This window comes from Aphelocoma coerulescens, chromosome 9 (assembly GCF_041296385.1).
Source record: "Aphelocoma coerulescens isolate FSJ_1873_10779 chromosome 9, UR_Acoe_1.0, whole genome shotgun sequence".
NCBI classification, from domain to species: domain Eukaryota; kingdom Metazoa; phylum Chordata; class Aves; order Passeriformes; family Corvidae; genus Aphelocoma; species Aphelocoma coerulescens.
Window position 1 is genome coordinate 1057851 of NC_091023.1, and position 19006 is coordinate 1076856.

The following is a 19006-nucleotide window of genomic DNA, read 5'->3' on the forward strand; positions in this document are numbered from 1 at the left end:
TGTTAGTCCTCGCATAGTTGGCGTGGCGGGAAAAGCTTGAGTGGCTTGTATGGCTCTGGGTCTGGCTGCAGGTTGGGTTGTTGCCGACAGTGGCGCTGGCGGCCGTGTGCCGGGTGCGGGGGGCATTGGGGCAGGGCAGGAAGGCGCTGGTGTGTGCTGGAGAGCGCTGCTGTGGGGCTGAGGGGTGCCTACGGCCATACCACCCTGAGAACGCCCGATCTCGTCTGATCTCGGAAGCTAAGCAGGGTCGGGCCCGGTTAGTACTTGGATGGGAGACCGCCTGGGAATACCGGGTGCTGTAGGCTTCTTTTGCTGGGTCCTGGGCTCTGGGCCAGAGGTGCCTTGTTTTGCTTGGGCAGCGGTGCCAAGGAGCTCAAGGGCGAGGGTGGCTCATGGGGCTTGCATGGCTTGCGTGGCTCTGGGTCCGGCTGCAGGTTCTGTTGCTGCCGAGGGCAGGGCAGAGCTGGTGGCCATGACTGTTAGTCCTCACATAGTTGGCGTGGCTGGAAAAGCTTGAGTGGCTTGTGTGGTGTTCGGTCTGGCTGCTGGTTGGGTTGTTGCCGACAGTGGCGCTGGCGGCCGTGTGCCGGGTGCGGGGGGCATTGGGGCAGGGCAGGAAGGCGCTGGTGTGTGCTGGAGAGCGCTGCTGTGGGGCTGAGGGGTGCCTACGGCCATACCACCCTGAGAACGCCCGATATCGTCTGATCTCGGAAGCTAAGCAGGGTCGGGCCCGGTTAGTACTTGGATGGGAGACCGCCTGGGAATACCGGGTGCTGTAGGCTTCTTTTGCTGGGTCCTGGGCTCTGGGCCAGAGGTGCCTTGTTTTGCTTGGGCAGCGGTGCCAAGGAGCACAAGGGGGAGGGTGGCTCATGGGGCTTGCATGGCTTGCGTGGCTCTGGGTCCGGCTGCAGGTTCTGTTGTTTCCGAGGTCAGGGCAGAGCTGGTGGCCATGACTGTTAGTCCTCACATAGTTGGCGTGGCTGGAAAAGCTTGAGTGGCTTGTATGGCTCTGGGTCTGGCTGCAGGTTGGGTTGTTGCCGACAGTGGCGCTGGCGGCCGTGTGCCGGGTGCGGGGGGCATTGGGGCAGGGCAGGAAGGCGCTGGTGTGTGCTGGAGAGCGCTGCTGTGGGGCTGAGGGGTGCCTACGGCCATACCACCCTGAGAACGCCCGATCTCGTCTGATCTCGGAAGCTAAGCAGGGTCGGGCCCGGTTAGTACTTGGATGGGAGACCGCCTGGGAATACCGGGTGCTGTAGGCTTCTTTTGCTGGGTCCTGGGCTCTGGGCCAGAGGTGCCTTGTTTTGCTTGGGCAGCGGTGCCAAGGAGCACAAGGGCGAGGGTGGCTCATGGGGCTTGCATGGCTTGCGTGGCTCTGGATCTGGCTGCAGGTTCCCTTGTTTCCGAGGGCAGGGAAGAGCTGGTGGCCATGACTGTTAGTCCTCGCATAGTTGGCGTGGCGGGAAAAGCTTGAGTGGCTTGTATGGCTCTGGGTCTGGCTGCAGGTTGGGTTGTTGCCGACAGTGGCGCTGGCGGCCGTGTGCCGGGTGCGGGGGGCATTGGGGCAGGGCAGGAAGGCGCTGGTGTGTGCTGGAGAGCGCTGCTGTGGGGCTGAGGGGTGCCTACGGCCATACCACCCTGAGAACGCCCGATATCGTCTGATCTCGGAAGCTAAGCAGGGTCGGGCCCGGTTAGTACTTGGATGGGAGACCGCCTGGGAATACCGGGTGCTGTAGGCTTCTTTTGCTGGGTCCTGGGCTCTGGGCCAGAGGTGCCTTGTTTTGCTTGGGCAGCGGTGCCAAGGAGCACAAGGGCGAGGGTGGCTCATGGGGCTTGCATGGCTTGCGTGGCTCTGGATCTGGCTGCAGGTTCCCTTGTTTCCGAGGGCAGGGAAGAGCTGGTGGCCATGACTGTTAGTCCTCGCATAGTTGGCGTGGCGGGAAAAGCTTGAGTGGCTTGTATGGCTCTGGGTCTGGCTGCAGGTTGGGTTGTTGCCGACAGTGGCGCTGGCGGCCGTGTGCCGGGTGCGGGGGGCATTGGGGCAGGGCAGGAAGGCGCTGGTGTGTGCTGGAGAGCGCTGCTGTGGGGCTGAGGGGTGCCTACGGCCATACCACCCTGAGAACGCCCGATCTCGTCTGATCTCGGAAGCTAAGCAGGGTCGGGCCCGGTTAGTACTTGGATGGGAGACCGCCTGGGAATACCGGGTGCTGTAGGCTTCTTTTGCTGGGTCCTGGGCTCTGGGCCAGAGGTGCCTTGTTTTGCTTGGGCAGCGGTGCCAAGGAGCACAAGGGGGAGGGTGGCTCATGGGGCTTGCATGGCTTGCGTGGCTCTGGATCTGGCTGCAGGTTCCCTTGTTTCCGAGGGCAGGGAAGAGCTGGTGGCCATGACTGTTAGTCCTCGCATAGTTGGCGTGGCGGGAAAAGCTTGAGTGGCTTGTATGGCTCTGGGTCTGGCTGCAGGTTGGGTTGTTGCCGACAGTGGCGCTGGCGGCCGTGTGCCGGGTGCGGGGGGCATTGGGGCAGGGCAGGAAGGCGCTGGTGTGTGCTGGAGAGCGCTGCTGTGGGGCTGAGGGGTGCCTACGGCCATACCACCCTGAGAACGCCCGATCTCGTCTGATCTCGGAAGCTAAGCAGGGTCGGGCCCGGTTAGTACTTGGATGGGAGACCGCCTGGGAATACCGGGTGCTGTAGGCTTCTTTTGCTGGGTTCTGGGCTCTGGGCCAGAGGTGCCTTGTTTTGCTTGGGCAGCGGTGCCAAGGAGCACAAGGGGGAGGGTGGCTCATGGGGCTTGCATGGCTTGCGTGGCTCTGGATCTGGCTGCAGGTTCCCTTGTTTCCGAGGGCAGGGAAGAGCTGGTGGCCATGACTGTTAGTCCTCGCATAGTTGGCGTGGCGGGAAAAGCTTGAGTGGCTTGTATGGCTCTGGGTCTGGCTGCAGGTTGGGTTGTTGCCGACAGTGGCGCTGGCGGCCGTGTGCCGGGTGCGAGGAGCATTGGGGCAGGGCAGGAAGGCGCTGGTGTGTGCTGGAGAGCGCTGCTGTGGGGCTGAGGGGTGCCTACGGCTATACCACCCTGAGAACGCCCGATCTCGTCTGATCTCGGAAGCTAAGCAGGGTCGGGCCCGGTTAGTACTTGGATGGGAGACCGCCTGGGAATACCGGGTGCTGTAGGCTTCTTTTGCTGGGTCCTGGGCTCTGGGCCAGAGGTGCCTTGTTTTGCTTGGGCAGCGGTGCCAAGGAGCACAAGGGCGAGGGTGGCTCATGGGGCTTGCATGGCTTGCGTGGCTCTGGATCTGGCTGCAGGTTCCCTTGTTTCCGAGGGCAGGGAAGAGCTGGTGGCCATGACTGTTAGTCCTCGCATAGTTGGCGTGGCGGGAAAAGCTTGAGTGGCTTGTATGGCTCTGGGTCTGGCTGCAGGTTGGGTTGTTGCCGACAGTGGCGCTGGCGGCCGTGTGCCGGGTGCGGGGGGCATTGGGGCAGGGCAGGAAGGCGCTGGTGTGTGCTGGAGAGCGCTGCTGTGGGGCTGAGGGGTGCCTACGGCCATACCACCCTGAGAACGCCCGATCTCGTCTGATCTCGGAAGCTAAGCAGGGTCGGGCCCGGTTAGTACTTGGATGGGAGACCGCCTGGGAATACCGGGTGCTGTAGGCTTCTTTTGCTGGGTCCTGGGCTCTGGGCCAGAGGTGCCTTGTTTTGCTTGGGCAGCGGTGCCAAGGAGCACAAGGGCGAGGGTGGCTCATGGGGCTTGCATGGCTTGCGTGGCTCTGGATCTGGCTGCAGGTTCCCTTGTTTCCGAGGGCAGGGAAGAGCTGGTGGCCATGACTGTTAGTCCTCGCATAGTTGGCGTGGCGGGCAAAGCTTGAGTGGCTTGTATGGCTCTGGGTCTGGCTGCAGGTTGGGTTGTTGCCGACAGTGGCGCTGGCGGCCGTGTGCCGGGTGCGAGGAGCATTGGGGCAGGGCAGGAAGGCGCTGGTGTGTGCTGGAGAGCGCTGCTGTGGGGCTGAGGGGTGCCTACGGCCATACCACCCTGAGAACACCCGATCTCGTCTGATCTCGGAAGCTAAGCAGGGTCGGGCCCGGTTAGTACTTGGATGGGAGACCGCCTGGGAATACCGGGTGCTGTAGGCTTCTTTTGCTGGGTCCTGGGCTCTGGGCCAGAGGTGCCTTGTTTTGCTTGGGCAGCGGTGCCAAGGAGCTCAAGGGCGAGGGTGGCTCATGGGGCTTGCATGGCTTGCGTGGCTCTGGGTCCGGCTGCAGGTTCTGTTGTTGCCGAGGGCAGGGCAGAGCTGGTGGCCATGACTGTTAGTCCTCACATAGTTGGCGTGGCTGGAAAAGCTTGAGTGGCTTGTGTGGTGTTCGGTCTGGCTGCAGGTTGGGTTGTTGCCAACAGTGGCGCTGGCGGCCGTGTGCCGGGTGCGGGGGGCATTGGGGCAGGGCAGGAAGGCGCTGGTGTGTGCTGGAGAGCGCTGCTGTGGGGCTGAGGGGTGCCTACGGCCATACCACCCTGAGAACGCCCGATATCGTCTGATCTCGGAAGCTAAGCAGGGTCGGGCCCGGTTAGTACTTGGATGGGAGACCGCCTGGGAATACCGGGTGCTGTAGGCTTCTTTTGCTGGGTCCTGGGCTCTGGGCCAGAGGTGCCTTGTTTTGCTTGGGCAGCGGTGCCAAGGAGCACAAGGGGGAGGGTGGCTCATGGGGCTTGCATGGCTTGCGTGGCTCTGGGTCCGGCTGCAGGTTCTGTTGTTTCCGAGGTCAGGGCAGAGCTGGTGGCCATGACTGTTAGTCCTCACATAGTTGGCGTGGCTGGAAAAGCTTGAGTGGCTTGTATGGCTCTGGGTCTGGCTGCAGGTTGGGTTGTTGCCGACAGTGGCGCTGGCGGCCGTGTGCCGGGTGCAGGGGGCATTGGGGCAGGGCAGGAAGGCGCTGGTGTGTGCTGGAGAGCGCTGCTGTGGGGCTGAGGGGTGCCTACGGCCATACCACCCTGAGACTGCCCGATATCGTCTGATCTCGGAAGCTAAGCAGGGTCGGGCCCGGTTAGTACTTGGATGGGAGACCGCCTGGGAATACCGGGTGCTGTAGGCTTCTTTTGCTGGGTCCTGGGCTCTGGGCCAGAGGTGCCTTGTTTTGCTTGGGCAGCGGTGCCAAGGAGCTCAAGGGCGAGGGTGGCTCATGGGGCTTGCATGGCTTGCGTGGCTCTGGGTCCGGCTGCAGGTTCTGTTGTTGCGGAGGGCAGGGCAGAGCTGGTGGCCATGACTGTTAGTCCTCGCATAGTTGGCGTGGCGGGAAAAGCTTGAGTGGCTTGTATGGCTCTGGGTCTGGCTGCCGGTTGGGTTGTTGCCGACAGTGGCGCTGGCGGCCGTGTGCCGGGTGCGGGGGGCATTGGGGCAGGGCAGGAAGGCGCTGGTGTGTGCTGGAGAGCGCTGCTGTGGGGCTGAGGGGTGCCTACGGCCATACCACCCTGAGAACGCCCGATCTCGTCTGATCTCGGAAGCTAAGCAGGGTCGGGCCCGGTTAGTACTTGGATGGGAGACCGCCTGGGAATACCGGGTGCTGTAGGCTTCTTTTGCTGGGTCCTGGGCTCTGGGCCAGAGGTGCCTTGTTTTGCTTGGGCAGCGGTGCCAAGGAGCTCAAGGGCGAGGGTGGCTCATGGGGCTTGCATGGCTTGCGTGGCTCTGGGTCCGGCTGCAGGTTCTGTTGCTGCCGAGGGCAGGGCAGAGCTGGTGGCCATGACTGTTAGTCCTCACATAGTTGGCGTGGCTGGAAAAGCTTGAGTGGCTTGTGTGGTGTTCGGTCTGGCTGCTGGTTGGGTTGTTGCCGACAGTGGCGCTGGCGGCCGTGTGCCGGGTGCGGGGGGCATTGGGGCAGGGCAGGAAGGCGCTGGTGTGTGCTGGAGAGCGCTGCTGTGGGGCTGAGGGGTGCCTACGGCCATACCACCCTGAGAACGCCCGATCTCGTCTGATCTCGGAAGCTAAGCAGGGTCGGGCCCGGTTAGTACTTGGATGGGAGACCGCCTGGGAATACCGGGTGCTGTAGGCTTCTTTTGCTGGGTCCTGGGCTCTGGGCCAGAGGTGCCTTGTTTTGCTTGGGCAGCGGTGCCAAGGAGCACAAGGGCGAGGGTGGCTCATGGGGCTTGCATGGCTTGCGTGGCTCTGGATCTGGCTGCAGGTTCCCTTGTTTCCGAGGGCAGGGAAGAGCTGGTGGCCATGACTGTTAGTCCTCGCATAGTTGGCGTGGCGGGAAAAGCTTGAGTGGCTTGTATGGCTCTGGGTCTGGCTGCAGGTTGGGTTGTTGCCGACAGTGGCGCTGGCGGCCGTGTGCCGGGTGCGGGGGGCATTGGGGCAGGGCAGGAAGGCGCTGGTGTGTGCTGGAGAGCGCTGCTGTGGGGCTGAGGGGTGCCTACGGCCATACCACCCTGAGAACGCCCGATATCGTCTGATCTCGGAAGCTAAGCAGGGTCGGGCCCGGTTAGTACTTGGATGGGAGACCGCCTGGGAATACCGGGTGCTGTAGGCTTCTTTTGCTGGGTCCTGGGCTCTGGGCCAGAGGATCCTTGTTTTGCTTGGGCAGCGGTGCCAAGGAGCACAAGGGGGAGGGTGGCTCATGGGGCTTGCATGGCTTGCGTGGCTCTGGGTCCGGCTGCAGGTTCTGTTGTTTCCGAGGTCAGGGCAGAGCTGGTGGCCATGACTGTTAGTCCTCACATAGTTGGCGTGGCTGGAAAAGCTTGAGTGGCTTGTATGGCTCTGGGTCTGGCTGCAGGTTGGGTTGTTGCCGACAGTGGCGCTGGCGGCCGTGTGCCGGGTGCGGGGGGCATTGGGGCAGGGCAGGAAGGCGCTGGTGTGTGCTGGAGAGCGCTGCTGTGGGGCTGAGGGGTGCCTACGGCCATACCACCCTGAGAACGCCCGATCTCGTCTGATCTCGGAAGCTAAGCAGGGTCGGGCCCGGTTAGTACTTGGATGGGAGACCGCCTGGGAATACCGGGTGCTGTAGGCTTCTTTTGCTGGGTCCTGGGCTCTGGGCCAGAGGTGCCTTGTTTTGCTTGGGCAGCGGTGCCAAGGAGCACAAGGGCGAGGGTGGCTCATGGGGCTTGCATGGCTTGCGTGGCTCTGGATCTGGCTGCAGGTTCCCTTGTTTCCGAGGGCAGGGAAGAGCTGGTGGCCATGACTGTTAGTCCTCGCATAGTTGGCGTGGCGGGAAAAGCTTGAGTGGCTTGTATGGCTCTGGGTCTGGCTGCAGGTTGGGTTGTTGCCGACAGTGGCGCTGGCGGCCGTGTGCCGGGTGCGGGGGGCATTGGGGCAGGGCAGGAAGGCGCTGGTGTGTGCTGGAGAGCGCTGCTGTGGGGCTGAGGGGTGCCTACGGCCATACCACCCTGAGAACGCCCGATATCGTCTGATCTCGGAAGCTAAGCAGGGTCGGGCCCGGTTAGTACTTGGATGGGAGACCGCCTGGGAATACCGGGTGCTGTAGGCTTCTTTTGCTGGGTCCTGGGCTCTGGGCCAGAGGTGCCTTGTTTTGCTTGGGCAGCGGTGCCAAGGAGCACAAGGGCGAGGGTGGCTCATGGGGCTTGCATGGCTTGCGTGGCTCTGGATCTGGCTGCAGGTTCCCTTGTTTCCGAGGGCAGGGAAGAGCTGGTGGCCATGACTGTTAGTCCTCGCATAGTTGGCGTGGCGGGAAAAGCTTGAGTGGCTTGTATGGCTCTGGGTCTGGCTGCAGGTTGGGTTGTTGCCGACAGTGGCGCTGGCGGCCGTGTGCCGGGTGCGGGGGGCATTGGGGCAGGGCAGGAAGGCGCTGGTGTGTGCTGGAGAGCGCTGCTGTGGGGCTGAGGGGTGCCTACGGCCATACCACCCTGAGAACGCCCGATCTCGTCTGATCTCGGAAGCTAAGCAGGGTCGGGCCCGGTTAGTACTTGGATGGGAGACCGCCTGGGAATACCGGGTGCTGTAGGCTTCTTTTGCTGGGTCCTGGGCTCTGGGCCAGAGGTGCCTTGTTTTGCTTGGGCAGCGGTGCCAAGGAGCACAAGGGGGAGGGTGGCTCATGGGGCTTGCATGGCTTGCGTGGCTCTGGATCTGGCTGCAGGTTCCCTTGTTTCCGAGGGCAGGGAAGAGCTGGTGGCCATGACTGTTAGTCCTCGCATAGTTGGCGTGGCGGGAAAAGCTTGAGTGGCTTGTATGGCTCTGGGTCTGGCTGCAGGTTGGGTTGTTGCCGACAGTGGCGCTGGCGGCCGTGTGCCGGGTGCGGGGGGCATTGGGGCAGGGCAGGAAGGCGCTGGTGTGTGCTGGAGAGCGCTGCTGTGGGGCTGAGGGGTGCCTACGGCCATACCACCCTGAGAACGCCCGATCTCGTCTGATCTCGGAAGCTAAGCAGGGTCGGGCCCGGTTAGTACTTGGATGGGAGACCGCCTGGGAATACCGGGTGCTGTAGGCTTCTTTTGCTGGGTTCTGGGCTCTGGGCCAGAGGTGCCTTGTTTTGCTTGGGCAGCGGTGCCAAGGAGCACAAGGGGGAGGGTGGCTCATGGGGCTTGCATGGCTTGCGTGGCTCTGGATCTGGCTGCAGGTTCCCTTGTTTCCGAGGGCAGGGAAGAGCTGGTGGCCATGACTGTTAGTCCTCGCATAGTTGGCGTGGCGGGAAAAGCTTGAGTGGCTTGTATGGCTCTGGGTCTGGCTGCAGGTTGGGTTGTTGCCGACAGTGGCGCTGGCGGCCGTGTGCCGGGTGCGAGGAGCATTGGGGCAGGGCAGGAAGGCGCTGGTGTGTGCTGGAGAGCGCTGCTGTGGGGCTGAGGGGTGCCTACGGCTATACCACCCTGAGAACGCCCGATCTCGTCTGATCTCGGAAGCTAAGCAGGGTCGGGCCCGGTTAGTACTTGGATGGGAGACCGCCTGGGAATACCGGGTGCTGTAGGCTTCTTTTGCTGGGTCCTGGGCTCTGGGCCAGAGGTGCCTTGTTTTGCTTGGGCAGCGGTGCCAAGGAGCACAAGGGCGAGGGTGGCTCATGGGGCTTGCATGGCTTGCGTGGCTCTGGATCTGGCTGCAGGTTCCCTTGTTTCCGAGGGCAGGGAAGAGCTGGTGGCCATGACTGTTAGTCCTCGCATAGTTGGCGTGGCGGGAAAAGCTTGAGTGGCTTGTATGGCTCTGGGTCTGGCTGCAGGTTGGGTTGTTGCCGACAGTGGCGCTGGCGGCCGTGTGCCGGGTGCGGGGGGCATTGGGGCAGGGCAGGAAGGCGCTGGTGTGTGCTGGAGAGCGCTGCTGTGGGGCTGAGGGGTGCCTACGGCCATACCACCCTGAGAACGCCCGATCTCGTCTGATCTCGGAAGCTAAGCAGGGTCGGGCCCGGTTAGTACTTGGATGGGAGACCGCCTGGGAATACCGGGTGCTGTAGGCTTCTTTTGCTGGGTCCTGGGCTCTGGGCCAGAGGTGCCTTGTTTTGCTTGGGCAGCGGTGCCAAGGAGCACAAGGGCGAGGGTGGCTCATGGGGCTTGCATGGCTTGCGTGGCTCTGGATCTGGCTGCAGGTTCCCTTGTTTCCGAGGGCAGGGAAGAGCTGGTGGCCATGACTGTTAGTCCTCGCATAGTTGGCGTGGCGGGCAAAGCTTGAGTGGCTTGTATGGCTCTGGGTCTGGCTGCAGGTTGGGTTGTTGCCGACAGTGGCGCTGGCGGCCGTGTGCCGGGTGCGAGGAGCATTGGGGCAGGGCAGGAAGGCGCTGGTGTGTGCTGGAGAGCGCTGCTGTGGGGCTGAGGGGTGCCTACGGCCATACCACCCTGAGAACACCCGATCTCGTCTGATCTCGGAAGCTAAGCAGGGTCGGGCCCGGTTAGTACTTGGATGGGAGACCGCCTGGGAATACCGGGTGCTGTAGGCTTCTTTTGCTGGGTCCTGGGCTCTGGGCCAGAGGTGCCTTGTTTTGCTTGGGCAGCGGTGCCAAGGAGCTCAAGGGCGAGGGTGGCTCATGGGGCTTGCATGGCTTGCGTGGCTCTGGGTCCGGCTGCAGGTTCTGTTGTTGCCGAGGGCAGGGCAGAGCTGGTGGCCATGACTGTTAGTCCTCACATAGTTGGCGTGGCTGGAAAAGCTTGAGTGGCTTGTGTGGTGTTCGGTCTGGCTGCAGGTTGGGTTGTTGCCAACAGTGGCGCTGGCGGCCGTGTGCCGGGTGCGGGGGGCATTGGGGCAGGGCAGGAAGGCGCTGGTGTGTGCTGGAGAGCGCTGCTGTGGGGCTGAGGGGTGCCTACGGCCATACCACCCTGAGAACGCCCGATATCGTCTGATCTCGGAAGCTAAGCAGGGTCGGGCCCGGTTAGTACTTGGATGGGAGACCGCCTGGGAATACCGGGTGCTGTAGGCTTCTTTTGCTGGGTCCTGGGCTCTGGGCCAGAGGTGCCTTGTTTTGCTTGGGCAGCGGTGCCAAGGAGCACAAGGGGGAGGGTGGCTCATGGGGCTTGCATGGCTTGCGTGGCTCTGGGTCCGGCTGCAGGTTCTGTTGTTTCCGAGGTCAGGGCAGAGCTGGTGGCCATGACTGTTAGTCCTCACATAGTTGGCGTGGCTGGAAAAGCTTGAGTGGCTTGTATGGCTCTGGGTCTGGCTGCAGGTTGGGTTGTTGCCGACAGTGGCGCTGGCGGCCGTGTGCCGGGTGCAGGGGGCATTGGGGCAGGGCAGGAAGGCGCTGGTGTGTGCTGGAGAGCGCTGCTGTGGGGCTGAGGGGTGCCTACGGCCATACCACCCTGAGACTGCCCGATATCGTCTGATCTCGGAAGCTAAGCAGGGTCGGGCCCGGTTAGTACTTGGATGGGAGACCGCCTGGGAATACCGGGTGCTGTAGGCTTCTTTTGCTGGGTCCTGGGCTCTGGGCCAGAGGTGCCTTGTTTTGCTTGGGCAGCGGTGCCAAGGAGCTCAAGGGCGAGGGTGGCTCATGGGGCTTGCATGGCTTGCGTGGCTCTGGGTCCGGCTGCAGGTTCTGTTGTTGCCGAGGGCAGGGCAGAGCTGGTGGCCATGACTGTTAGTCCTCGCATAGTTGGCGTGGCGGGAAAAGCTTGAGTGGCTTGTATGGCTCTGGGTCTGGCTGCCGGTTGGGTTGTTGCCGACAGTGGCGCTGGCGGCCGTGTGCCGGGTGCGGGGGGCATTGGGGCAGGGCAGGAAGGCGCTGGTGTGTGCTGGAGAGCGCTGCTGTGGGGCTGAGGGGTGCCTACGGCCATACCACCCTGAGAACGCCCGATCTCGTCTGATCTCGGAAGCTAAGCAGGGTCGGGCCCGGTTAGTACTTGGATGGGAGACCGCCTGGGAATACCGGGTGCTGTAGGCTTCTTTTGCTGGGTCCTGGGCTCTGGGCCAGAGGTGCCTTGTTTTGCTTGGGCAGCGGTGCCAAGGAGCTCAAGGGCGAGGGTGGCTCATGGGGCTTGCATGGCTTGCGTGGCTCTGGGTCCGGCTGCAGGTTCTGTTGCTGCCGAGGGCAGGGCAGAGCTGGTGGCCATGACTGTTAGTCCTCACATAGTTGGCGTGGCTGGAAAAGCTTGAGTGGCTTGTGTGGTGTTCGGTCTGGCTGCTGGTTGGGTTGTTGCCGACAGTGGCGCTGGCGGCCGTGTGCCGGGTGCGGGGGGCATTGGGGCAGGGCAGGAAGGCGCTGGTGTGTGCTGGAGAGCGCTGCTGTGGGGCTGAGGGGTGCCTACGGCCATACCACCCTGAGAACGCCCGATCTCGTCTGATCTCGGAAGCTAAGCAGGGTCGGGCCCGGTTAGTACTTGGATGGGAGACCGCCTGGGAATACCGGGTGCTGTAGGCTTCTTTTGCTGGGTCCTGGGCTCTGGGCCAGAGGTGCCTTGTTTTGCTTGGGCAGCGGTGCCAAGGAGCACAAGGGCGAGGGTGGCTCATGGGGCTTGCATGGCTTGCGTGGCTCTGGATCTGGCTGCAGGTTCCCTTGTTTCCGAGGGCAGGGAAGAGCTGGTGGCCATGACTGTTAGTCCTCGCATAGTTGGCGTGGCGGGAAAAGCTTGAGTGGCTTGTATGGCTCTGGGTCTGGCTGCAGGTTGGGTTGTTGCCGACAGTGGCGCTGGCGGCCGTGTGCCGGGTGCGGGGGGCATTGGGGCAGGGCAGGAAGGCGCTGGTGTGTGCTGGAGAGCGCTGCTGTGGGGCTGAGGGGTGCCTACGGCCATACCACCCTGAGAACGCCCGATCTCGTCTGATCTCGGAAGCTAAGCAGGGTCGGGCCCGGTTAGTACTTGGATGGGAGACCGCCTGGGAATACCGGGTGCTGTAGGCTTCTTTTGCTGGGTCCTGGGCTCTGGGCCAGAGGTGCCTTGTTTTGCTTGGGCAGCGGTGCCAAGGAGCTCAAGGGCGAGGGTGGCTCATGGGGCTTGCATGGCTTGCGTGGCTCTGGGTCCGGCTGCAGGTTCTGTTGTTTCCGAGGTCAGGGCAGAGCTGGTGGCCATGACTGTTAGTCCTCGCATAGTTGGCGTGGCTGGAAAAGCTTGAGTGGCTTGTGTGGTGTTCGGTCTGGCTGCAGGTTGGGTTGTTGCCGACAGTGGCGCTGGCGGCCGTGTGCCGGGTGCGGGGGGCATTGGGGCAGGGCAGGAAGGCGCTGGTGTGTGCTGGAGAGCGCTGCTGTGGGGCTGAGGGGTGCCTACGGCCATACCACCCTGAGAACGCCCGATCTCGTCTGATCTCGGAAGCTAAGCAGGGTCGGGCCCGGTTAGTACTTGGATGGGAGACCGCCTGGGAATACCGGGTGCTGTAGGCTTCTTTTGCTGGGTCCTGGGCTCTGGGCCAGAGGTGCCTTGTTTTGCTTGGGCAGCGGTGCCAAGGAGCACAAGGGCGAGGGTGGCTCATGGGGCTTGCATGGCTTGCGTGGCTCTGGATCTGGCTGCAGGTTCCCTTGTTTCCGAGGGCAGGGAAGAGCTGGTGGCCATGACTGTTAGTCCTCGCATAGTTGGCGTGGCGGGAAAAGCTTGAGTGGCTTGTATGGCTCTGGGTCTGGCTGCAGGTTGGGTTGTTGCCGACAGTGGCGCTGGCGGCCGTGTGCCGGGTGCGGGGGGCATTGGGGCAGGGCAGGAAGGCGCTGGTGTGTGCTGGAGAGCGCTGCTGTGGGGCTGAGGGGTGCCTACGGCCATACCACCCTGAGAACGCCCGATCTCGTCTGATCTCGGAAGCTAAGCAGGGTCGGGCCCGGTTAGTACTTGGATGGGAGACCGCCTGGGAATACCGGGTGCTGTAGGCTTCTTTTGCTGGGTCCTGGGCTCTGGGCCAGAGGTGCCTTGTTTTGCTTGGGCAGCGGTGCCAAGGAGCTCAAGGGCGAGGGTGGCTCATGGGGCTTGCATGGCTTGCGTGGCTCTGGGTCCGGCTGCAGGTTCTGTTGTTTCCGAGGTCAGGGCAGAGCTGGTGGCCATGACTGTTAGTCCTCGCATAGTTGGCGTGGCTGGAAAAGCTTGAGTGGCTTGTGTGGTGTTCGGTCTGGCTGCAGGTTGGGTTGTTGCCAACAGTGGCGCTGGCGGCCGTGTGCCGGGTGCGGGGGGCATTGGGGCAGGGCAGGAAGGCGCTGGTGTGTGCTGGAGAGCGCTGCTGTGGGGCTGAGGGGTGCCTACGGCCATACCACCCTGAGAACGCCCGATATCGTCTGATCTCGGAAGCTAAGCAGGGTCGGGCCCGGTTAGTACTTGGATGGGAGACCGCCTGGGAATACCGGGTGCTGTAGGCTTCTTTTGCTGGGTCCTGGGCTCTGGGCCAGAGGTGCCTTGTTTTGCTTGGGCAGCGGTGCCAAGGAGCACAAGGGGGAGGGTGGCTCATGGGGCTTGCATGGCTTGCGTGGCTCTGGGTCCGGCTGCAGGTTCTGTTGTTTCCGAGGTCAGGGCAGAGCTGGTGGCCATGACTGTTAGTCCTCACATAGTTGGCGTGGCTGGAAAAGCTTGAGTGGCTTGTATGGCTCTGGGTCTGGCTGCAGGTTGGGTTGTTGCCGACAGTGGCGCTGGCGGCCGTGTGCCGGGTGCGGGGGGCATTGGGGCAGGGCAGGAAGGCGCTGGTGTGTGCTGGAGAGCGCTGCTGTGGGGCTGAGGGGTGCCTACGGCCATACCACCCTGAGAACGCCCGATCTCGTCTGATCTCGGAAGCTAAGCAGGGTCGGGCCCGGTTAGTACTTGGATGGGAGACCGCCTGGGAATACCGGGTGCTGTAGGCTTCTTTTGCTGGGTCCTGGGCTCTGGGCCAGAGGTGCCTTGTTTTGCTTGGGCAGCGGTGCCAAGGAGCACAAGGGCGAGGGTGGCTCATGGGGCTTGCATGGCTTGCGTGGCTCTGGATCTGGCTGCAGGTTCCCTTGTTTCCGAGGGCAGGGAAGAGCTGGTGGCCATGACTGTTAGTCCTCGCATAGTTGGCGTGGCGGGAAAAGCTTGAGTGGCTTGTATGGCTCTGGGTCTGGCTGCAGGTTGGGTTGTTGCCGACAGTGGCGCTGGCGGCCGTGTGCCGGGTGCGGGGGGCATTGGGGCAGGGCAGGAAGGCGCTGGTGTGTGCTGGAGAGCGCTGCTGTGGGGCTGAGGGGTGCCTACGGCCATACCACCCTGAGAACGCCCGATCTCGTCTGATCTCGGAAGCTAAGCAGGGTCGGACCCGGTTAGTACTTGGATGGGAGACCGCCTGGGAATACCGGGTGCTGTAGGCTTCTTTTGCTGGGTCCTGGGCTCTGGGCCAGAGGTGCCTTGTTTTGCTTGGGCAGCGGTGCCAAGGAGCTCAAGGGCGAGGGTGGCTCATGGGGCTTGCATGGCTTGCGTGGCTCTGGGTCCGGCTGCAGGTTCTGTTGCTGCCGAGGGCAGGGCAGAGCTGGTGGCCATGACTGTTAGTCCTCACATAGAGAGCGTGGCTGGAAAAGCTTGAGTGGCTTGTGTGGTGTTCGGTCTGGCTGCTGGTTGGGTTGTTGCCGACAGTGGCGCTGGCGGCCGTGTGCCGGGTGCGGGGGGCATTGGGGCAGGGCAGGAAGGCGCTGGTGTGTGCTGGAGAGCGCTGCTGTGGGGCTGAGGGGTGCCTACGGCCATACCACCCTGAGAACGCCCGATCTCGTCTGATCTCGGAAGCTAAGCAGGGTCGGGCCCGGTTAGTACTTGGATGGGAGACCGCCTGGGAATACCGGGTGCTGTAGGCTTCTTTTGCTGGGTCCTGGGCTCTGGGCCAGAGGTGCCTTGTTTTGCTTGGGCAGCGGTGCCAAGGAGCACAAGGGGGAGGGTGGCTCATGGGGCTTGCATGGCTTGCGTGGCTCTGGGTCCGGCTGCAGGTTCTGTTGTTTCCGAGGTCAGGGCAGAGCTGGTGGCCATGACTGTTAGTCCTCACATAGTTGGCGTGGCTGGAAAAGCTTGAGTGGCTTGTATGGCTCTGGGTCTGGCTGCAGGTTGGGTTGTTGCCGACAGTGGCGCTGGCGGCCGTGTGCCGGGTGCGGGGGGCATTGGGGCAGGGCAGGAAGGCGCTGGTGTGTGCTGGAGAGCGCTGCTGTGGGGCTGAGGGGTGCCTACGGCCATACCACCCTGAGAACGCCCGATCTCGTCTGATCTCGGAAGCTAAGCAGGGTCGGGCCCGGTTAGTACTTGGATGGGAGACCGCCTGGGAATACCGGGTGCTGTAGGCTTCTTTTGCTGGGTCCTGGGCTCTGGGCCAGAGGTGCCTTGTTTTGCTTGGGCAGCGGTGCCAAGGAGCACAAGGGGGAGGGTGGCTCATGGGGCTTGCATGGCTTGCGTGGCTCTGGATCTGGCTGCAGGTTCCCTTGTTTCCGAGGGCAGGGAAGAGCTGGTGGCCATGACTGTTAGTCCTCGCATAGTTGGCGTGGCGGGAAAAGCTTGAGTGGCTTGTATGGCTCTGGGTCTGGCTGCAGGTTGGGTTGTTGCCGACAGTGGCGCTGGCGGCCGTGTGCCGGGTGCGGGGGGCATTGGGGCAGGGCAGGAAGGCGCTGGTGTGTGCTGGAGAGCGCTGCTGTGGGGCTGAGGGGTGCCTACGGCCATACCACCCTGAGACTGCCCGATATCGTCTGATCTCGGAAGCTAAGCAGGGTCGGGCCCGGTTAGTACTTGGATGGGAGACCGCCTGGGAATACCGGGTGCTGTAGGCTTCTTTTGCTGGGTCCTGGGCTCTGGGCCAGAGGTGCCTTGTTTTGTTTGGGCAGCGGTGCCAAGGAGCTCAAGGGCGAGGGTGGCTCATGGGGCTTGCATGGCTTGCGTGGCTCTGGGTCCGGCTGCAGGTTCTGTTGTTGCCGAGGGCAGGGCAGAGCTGGTGGCCATGACTGTTAGTCCTCGCATAGTTGGCGTGGCGGGAAAAGCTTGAGTGGCTTGTATGGCTCTGGGTCTGGCTGCCGGTTGGGTTGTTGCCGACAGTGGCGCTGGCGGCCGTGTGCCGGGTGCGGGGGGCATTGGGGCAGGGCAGGAAGGCGCTGGTGTGTGCTGGAGAGCGCTGCTGTGGGGCTGAGGGGTGCCTACGGCCATACCACCCTGAGAACGCCCGATCTCGTCTGATCTCGGAAGCTAAGCAGGGTCGGGCCCGGTTAGTACTTGGATGGGAGACCGCCTGGGAATACCGGGTGCTGTAGGCTTCTTTTGCTGGGTCCTGGGCTCTGGGCCAGAGGTGCCTTGTTTTGCTTGGGCAGCGGTGCCAAGGAGCACAAGGGGGAGGGTGGCTCATGGGGCTTGCATGGCTTGCGTGGCTCTGGATCTGGCTGCAGGTTCCCTTGTTTCCGAGGGCAGGGAAGAGCTGGTGGCCATGACTGTTAGTCCTCGCATAGTTGGCGTGGCGGGAAAAGCTTGAGTGGCTTGTATGGCTCTGGGTCTGGCTGCAGGTTGGGTTGTTGCCGACAGTGGCGCTGGCGGCCGTGTGCCGGGTGCGGGGGGCATTGGGGCAGGGCAGGAAGGCGCTGGTGTGTGCTGGAGAGCGCTGCTGTGGGGCTGAGGGGTGCCTACGGCCATACCACCCTGAGAACGCCCGATCTCGTCTGATCTCGGAAGCTAAGCAGGGTCGGACCCGGTTAGTACTTGGATGGGAGACCGCCTGGGAATACCGGGTGCTGTAGGCTTCTTTTGCTGGGTCCTGGGCTCTGGGCCAGAGGTGCCTTGTTTTGCTTGGGCAGCGGTGCCAAGGAGCACAAGGGCGAGGGTGGCTCATGGGGCTTGCATGGCTTGCGTGGCTCTGGATCTGGCTGCAGGTTCCCTTGTTTCCGAGGGCAGGGAAGAGCTGGTGGCCATGACTGTTAGTCCTCGCATAGTTGGCGTGGCGGGAAAAGCTTGAGTGGCTTGTATGGCTCTGGGTCTGGCTGCAGGTTGGGTTGTTGCCGACAGTGGCGCTGGCGGCCGTGTGCCGGGTGCGGGGGGCATTGGGGCAGGGCAGGAAGGCGCTGGTGTGTGCTGGAGAGCGCTGCTGTGGGGCTGAGGGGTGCCTACGGCCATACCACCCTGAGAACGCCCGACATCGTCTGATCTCGGAAGCTAAGCAGGGTCGGGCCCGGTTAGTACTTGGATGGGAGACCGCCTGGGAATACCGGGTGCTGTAGGCTTCTTTTGCTGGGTCCTGGGCTCTGGGCCAGAGGTGCCTTGTTTTGCTTGGGCAGCGGTGCCAAGGAGCACAAGGGCGAGGGTGGCTCATGGGGCTTGCATGGCTTGCGTGGCTCTGGATCTGGCTGCAGGTTCCCTTGTTTCCGAGGGCAGGGAAGAGCTGGTGGCCATGACTGTTAGTCCTCGCATAGTTGGCGTGGCGGGAAAAGCTTGAGTGGCTTGTATCGCTCTGGGTCTGGCTGCAGGTTGGGTTGTTGCCGACAGTGGCGCTGGCGGCCGTGTGCCGGGTGCGGGGGGCATTGGGGCAGGGCAGGAAGGCGCTGGTGTGTGCTGGAGAGCGCTGCTGTGGGGCTGAGGGGTGCCTACGGCCATACCACCCTGAGAACGCCCGATCTCGTCTGATCTCGGAAGCTAAGCAGGGTCGGGCCCGGTTAGTACTTGGATGGGAGACCGCCTGGGAATACCGGGTGCTGTAGGCTTCTTTTGCTGGGTCCTGGGCTCTGGGCCAGAGGTGCCTTGTTTTGCTTGGGCAGCGGTGCCAAGGAGCACAAGGGGGAGGGTGGCTCATGGGGCTTGCATGGCTTGCGTGGCTCTGGATCTGGCTGCAGGTTCCCTTGTTTCCGAGGGCAGGGAAGAGCTGGTGGCCATGACTGTTAGTCCTCGCATAGTTGGCGTGGCGGGAAAAGCTTGAGTGGCTTGTATCGCTCTGGGTCTGGCTGCAGGTTGGGTTGTTGCCGTCAGTGGCGCTGGCGGCCGTGTGCCGGGTGCGGGGGGCATTGGGGCAGGGCAGGAAGGCGCTGGTGTGTGCTGGAGAGCGCTGCTGTGGGGCTGAGGGGTGCCTACGGCCATACCACCCTGAGAACGCCCGATCTCGTCTGATCTCGGAAGCTAAGCAGGGTCGGGCCCGGTTAGTACTTGGATGGGAGACCGCCTGGGAATACCGGGTGCTGTAGGCTTCTTTTGCTGGGTCCTGGGCTCTGGGCCAGAGGTGCCTTGTTTTGCTTGGGCAGCGGTGCCAAGGAGCACAAGGGGGAGGGTGGCTCATGGGGCTTGCATGGCTTGCGTGGCTCTGGATCTGGCTGCAGGTTCCCTTGTTTCCGAGGGCAGGGAAGAGCTGGTGGCCATGACTGTTAGTCCTCGCATAGTTGGCGTGGCGGGAAAAGCTTGAGTGGCTTGTATGGCTCTGGGTCTGGCTGCAGGTTGGGTTGTTGCCGACAGTGGCGCTGGCGGCCGTGTGCCGGGTGCGGGGGGCATTGGGGCAGGGCAGGAAGGCGCTGGTGTGTGCTGGAGAGCGCTGCTGTGGGGCTGAGGGGTGCCTACGGCCATACCACCCTGAGAACGCCCGATCTCGTCTGATCTCGGAAGCTAAGCAGGGTCGGGCCCGGTTAGTACTTGGATGGGAGACCGCCTGGGAATACCGGGTGCTGTAGGCTTCTTTTGCTGGGTTCTGGGCTCTGGGCCAGAGGTGCCTTGTTTTGCTTGGGCAGCGGTGCCAAGGAGCACAAGGGGGAGGGTGGCTCATGGGGCTTGC

General features: G+C 63.2%; 40 non-coding genes across 40 annotated transcripts; all 40 read left to right on the forward strand.

Annotated features, from left to right (window-relative positions):
- Positions 1-186: 186 nt before the first annotated feature.
- LOC138116158 (5S ribosomal RNA) lies at positions 187-305 on the forward strand. The gene has a single exon (XR_011154053.1). It is a non-coding gene; the product is annotated as a 5S ribosomal RNA (ribosomal RNA).
- Positions 306-663: 358 nt separating this feature from the next.
- Positions 664-782, forward strand: LOC138115616 (5S ribosomal RNA). The gene has a single exon (XR_011153527.1). It is a non-coding gene; the product is annotated as a 5S ribosomal RNA (ribosomal RNA).
- A 358-nt stretch (positions 783-1140) lies between these two features.
- LOC138116159 (5S ribosomal RNA) lies at positions 1141-1259 on the forward strand. The gene has a single exon (XR_011154054.1). It is a non-coding gene; the product is annotated as a 5S ribosomal RNA (ribosomal RNA).
- A 358-nt stretch (positions 1260-1617) lies between these two features.
- Positions 1618-1736, forward strand: LOC138115617 (5S ribosomal RNA). The gene has a single exon (XR_011153528.1). It is a non-coding gene; the product is annotated as a 5S ribosomal RNA (ribosomal RNA).
- Positions 1737-2094: 358 nt separating this feature from the next.
- On the forward strand, positions 2095-2213 carry LOC138116160 (5S ribosomal RNA). The gene has a single exon (XR_011154055.1). It is a non-coding gene; the product is annotated as a 5S ribosomal RNA (ribosomal RNA).
- Positions 2214-2571: 358 nt separating this feature from the next.
- LOC138116161 (5S ribosomal RNA) lies at positions 2572-2690 on the forward strand. The gene has a single exon (XR_011154056.1). It is a non-coding gene; the product is annotated as a 5S ribosomal RNA (ribosomal RNA).
- Positions 2691-3048: 358 nt separating this feature from the next.
- On the forward strand, positions 3049-3167 carry LOC138115299 (5S ribosomal RNA). The gene has a single exon (XR_011153213.1). It is a non-coding gene; the product is annotated as a 5S ribosomal RNA (ribosomal RNA).
- Positions 3168-3525: 358 nt separating this feature from the next.
- LOC138116162 (5S ribosomal RNA) lies at positions 3526-3644 on the forward strand. Its single transcript, XR_011154057.1, has one exon. It is a non-coding gene; the product is annotated as a 5S ribosomal RNA (ribosomal RNA).
- A 358-nt stretch (positions 3645-4002) lies between these two features.
- Positions 4003-4121, forward strand: LOC138115506 (5S ribosomal RNA). Its single transcript, XR_011153418.1, has one exon. It is a non-coding gene; the product is annotated as a 5S ribosomal RNA (ribosomal RNA).
- A 358-nt stretch (positions 4122-4479) lies between these two features.
- On the forward strand, positions 4480-4598 carry LOC138115619 (5S ribosomal RNA). The gene has a single exon (XR_011153530.1). It is a non-coding gene; the product is annotated as a 5S ribosomal RNA (ribosomal RNA).
- A 358-nt stretch (positions 4599-4956) lies between these two features.
- LOC138115705 (5S ribosomal RNA) lies at positions 4957-5075 on the forward strand. Its single transcript, XR_011153616.1, has one exon. It is a non-coding gene; the product is annotated as a 5S ribosomal RNA (ribosomal RNA).
- A 358-nt stretch (positions 5076-5433) lies between these two features.
- Positions 5434-5552, forward strand: LOC138116163 (5S ribosomal RNA). The gene has a single exon (XR_011154058.1). It is a non-coding gene; the product is annotated as a 5S ribosomal RNA (ribosomal RNA).
- A 358-nt stretch (positions 5553-5910) lies between these two features.
- Positions 5911-6029, forward strand: LOC138116164 (5S ribosomal RNA). Its single transcript, XR_011154059.1, has one exon. It is a non-coding gene; the product is annotated as a 5S ribosomal RNA (ribosomal RNA).
- Positions 6030-6387: 358 nt separating this feature from the next.
- LOC138115620 (5S ribosomal RNA) lies at positions 6388-6506 on the forward strand. The gene has a single exon (XR_011153531.1). It is a non-coding gene; the product is annotated as a 5S ribosomal RNA (ribosomal RNA).
- A 358-nt stretch (positions 6507-6864) lies between these two features.
- On the forward strand, positions 6865-6983 carry LOC138116165 (5S ribosomal RNA). The gene has a single exon (XR_011154060.1). It is a non-coding gene; the product is annotated as a 5S ribosomal RNA (ribosomal RNA).
- A 358-nt stretch (positions 6984-7341) lies between these two features.
- Positions 7342-7460, forward strand: LOC138115621 (5S ribosomal RNA). The gene has a single exon (XR_011153532.1). It is a non-coding gene; the product is annotated as a 5S ribosomal RNA (ribosomal RNA).
- A 358-nt stretch (positions 7461-7818) lies between these two features.
- LOC138116166 (5S ribosomal RNA) lies at positions 7819-7937 on the forward strand. The gene has a single exon (XR_011154061.1). It is a non-coding gene; the product is annotated as a 5S ribosomal RNA (ribosomal RNA).
- Positions 7938-8295: 358 nt separating this feature from the next.
- LOC138116168 (5S ribosomal RNA) lies at positions 8296-8414 on the forward strand. The gene has a single exon (XR_011154063.1). It is a non-coding gene; the product is annotated as a 5S ribosomal RNA (ribosomal RNA).
- A 358-nt stretch (positions 8415-8772) lies between these two features.
- On the forward strand, positions 8773-8891 carry LOC138115300 (5S ribosomal RNA). Its single transcript, XR_011153214.1, has one exon. It is a non-coding gene; the product is annotated as a 5S ribosomal RNA (ribosomal RNA).
- Positions 8892-9249: 358 nt separating this feature from the next.
- Positions 9250-9368, forward strand: LOC138116169 (5S ribosomal RNA). Its single transcript, XR_011154064.1, has one exon. It is a non-coding gene; the product is annotated as a 5S ribosomal RNA (ribosomal RNA).
- A 358-nt stretch (positions 9369-9726) lies between these two features.
- On the forward strand, positions 9727-9845 carry LOC138115618 (5S ribosomal RNA). Its single transcript, XR_011153529.1, has one exon. It is a non-coding gene; the product is annotated as a 5S ribosomal RNA (ribosomal RNA).
- A 358-nt stretch (positions 9846-10203) lies between these two features.
- On the forward strand, positions 10204-10322 carry LOC138115622 (5S ribosomal RNA). The gene has a single exon (XR_011153533.1). It is a non-coding gene; the product is annotated as a 5S ribosomal RNA (ribosomal RNA).
- Positions 10323-10680: 358 nt separating this feature from the next.
- Positions 10681-10799, forward strand: LOC138115706 (5S ribosomal RNA). The gene has a single exon (XR_011153617.1). It is a non-coding gene; the product is annotated as a 5S ribosomal RNA (ribosomal RNA).
- Positions 10800-11157: 358 nt separating this feature from the next.
- Positions 11158-11276, forward strand: LOC138116170 (5S ribosomal RNA). Its single transcript, XR_011154065.1, has one exon. It is a non-coding gene; the product is annotated as a 5S ribosomal RNA (ribosomal RNA).
- A 358-nt stretch (positions 11277-11634) lies between these two features.
- LOC138116171 (5S ribosomal RNA) lies at positions 11635-11753 on the forward strand. The gene has a single exon (XR_011154066.1). It is a non-coding gene; the product is annotated as a 5S ribosomal RNA (ribosomal RNA).
- Positions 11754-12111: 358 nt separating this feature from the next.
- Positions 12112-12230, forward strand: LOC138116172 (5S ribosomal RNA). The gene has a single exon (XR_011154067.1). It is a non-coding gene; the product is annotated as a 5S ribosomal RNA (ribosomal RNA).
- Positions 12231-12588: 358 nt separating this feature from the next.
- On the forward strand, positions 12589-12707 carry LOC138116174 (5S ribosomal RNA). Its single transcript, XR_011154068.1, has one exon. It is a non-coding gene; the product is annotated as a 5S ribosomal RNA (ribosomal RNA).
- Positions 12708-13065: 358 nt separating this feature from the next.
- LOC138116175 (5S ribosomal RNA) lies at positions 13066-13184 on the forward strand. The gene has a single exon (XR_011154069.1). It is a non-coding gene; the product is annotated as a 5S ribosomal RNA (ribosomal RNA).
- A 358-nt stretch (positions 13185-13542) lies between these two features.
- Positions 13543-13661, forward strand: LOC138115623 (5S ribosomal RNA). The gene has a single exon (XR_011153534.1). It is a non-coding gene; the product is annotated as a 5S ribosomal RNA (ribosomal RNA).
- A 358-nt stretch (positions 13662-14019) lies between these two features.
- Positions 14020-14138, forward strand: LOC138116176 (5S ribosomal RNA). The gene has a single exon (XR_011154070.1). It is a non-coding gene; the product is annotated as a 5S ribosomal RNA (ribosomal RNA).
- Positions 14139-14496: 358 nt separating this feature from the next.
- Positions 14497-14615, forward strand: LOC138115329 (5S ribosomal RNA). The gene has a single exon (XR_011153242.1). It is a non-coding gene; the product is annotated as a 5S ribosomal RNA (ribosomal RNA).
- A 358-nt stretch (positions 14616-14973) lies between these two features.
- Positions 14974-15092, forward strand: LOC138116177 (5S ribosomal RNA). The gene has a single exon (XR_011154071.1). It is a non-coding gene; the product is annotated as a 5S ribosomal RNA (ribosomal RNA).
- A 358-nt stretch (positions 15093-15450) lies between these two features.
- On the forward strand, positions 15451-15569 carry LOC138116178 (5S ribosomal RNA). The gene has a single exon (XR_011154072.1). It is a non-coding gene; the product is annotated as a 5S ribosomal RNA (ribosomal RNA).
- A 358-nt stretch (positions 15570-15927) lies between these two features.
- On the forward strand, positions 15928-16046 carry LOC138115707 (5S ribosomal RNA). The gene has a single exon (XR_011153618.1). It is a non-coding gene; the product is annotated as a 5S ribosomal RNA (ribosomal RNA).
- Positions 16047-16404: 358 nt separating this feature from the next.
- On the forward strand, positions 16405-16523 carry LOC138116180 (5S ribosomal RNA). The gene has a single exon (XR_011154074.1). It is a non-coding gene; the product is annotated as a 5S ribosomal RNA (ribosomal RNA).
- A 358-nt stretch (positions 16524-16881) lies between these two features.
- On the forward strand, positions 16882-17000 carry LOC138115330 (5S ribosomal RNA). The gene has a single exon (XR_011153243.1). It is a non-coding gene; the product is annotated as a 5S ribosomal RNA (ribosomal RNA).
- Positions 17001-17358: 358 nt separating this feature from the next.
- Positions 17359-17477, forward strand: LOC138115682 (5S ribosomal RNA). Its single transcript, XR_011153593.1, has one exon. It is a non-coding gene; the product is annotated as a 5S ribosomal RNA (ribosomal RNA).
- A 358-nt stretch (positions 17478-17835) lies between these two features.
- Positions 17836-17954, forward strand: LOC138116181 (5S ribosomal RNA). Its single transcript, XR_011154075.1, has one exon. It is a non-coding gene; the product is annotated as a 5S ribosomal RNA (ribosomal RNA).
- Positions 17955-18312: 358 nt separating this feature from the next.
- On the forward strand, positions 18313-18431 carry LOC138116182 (5S ribosomal RNA). The gene has a single exon (XR_011154076.1). It is a non-coding gene; the product is annotated as a 5S ribosomal RNA (ribosomal RNA).
- A 358-nt stretch (positions 18432-18789) lies between these two features.
- LOC138116183 (5S ribosomal RNA) lies at positions 18790-18908 on the forward strand. Its single transcript, XR_011154077.1, has one exon. It is a non-coding gene; the product is annotated as a 5S ribosomal RNA (ribosomal RNA).
- Positions 18909-19006: the final 98 nt, after the last annotated feature.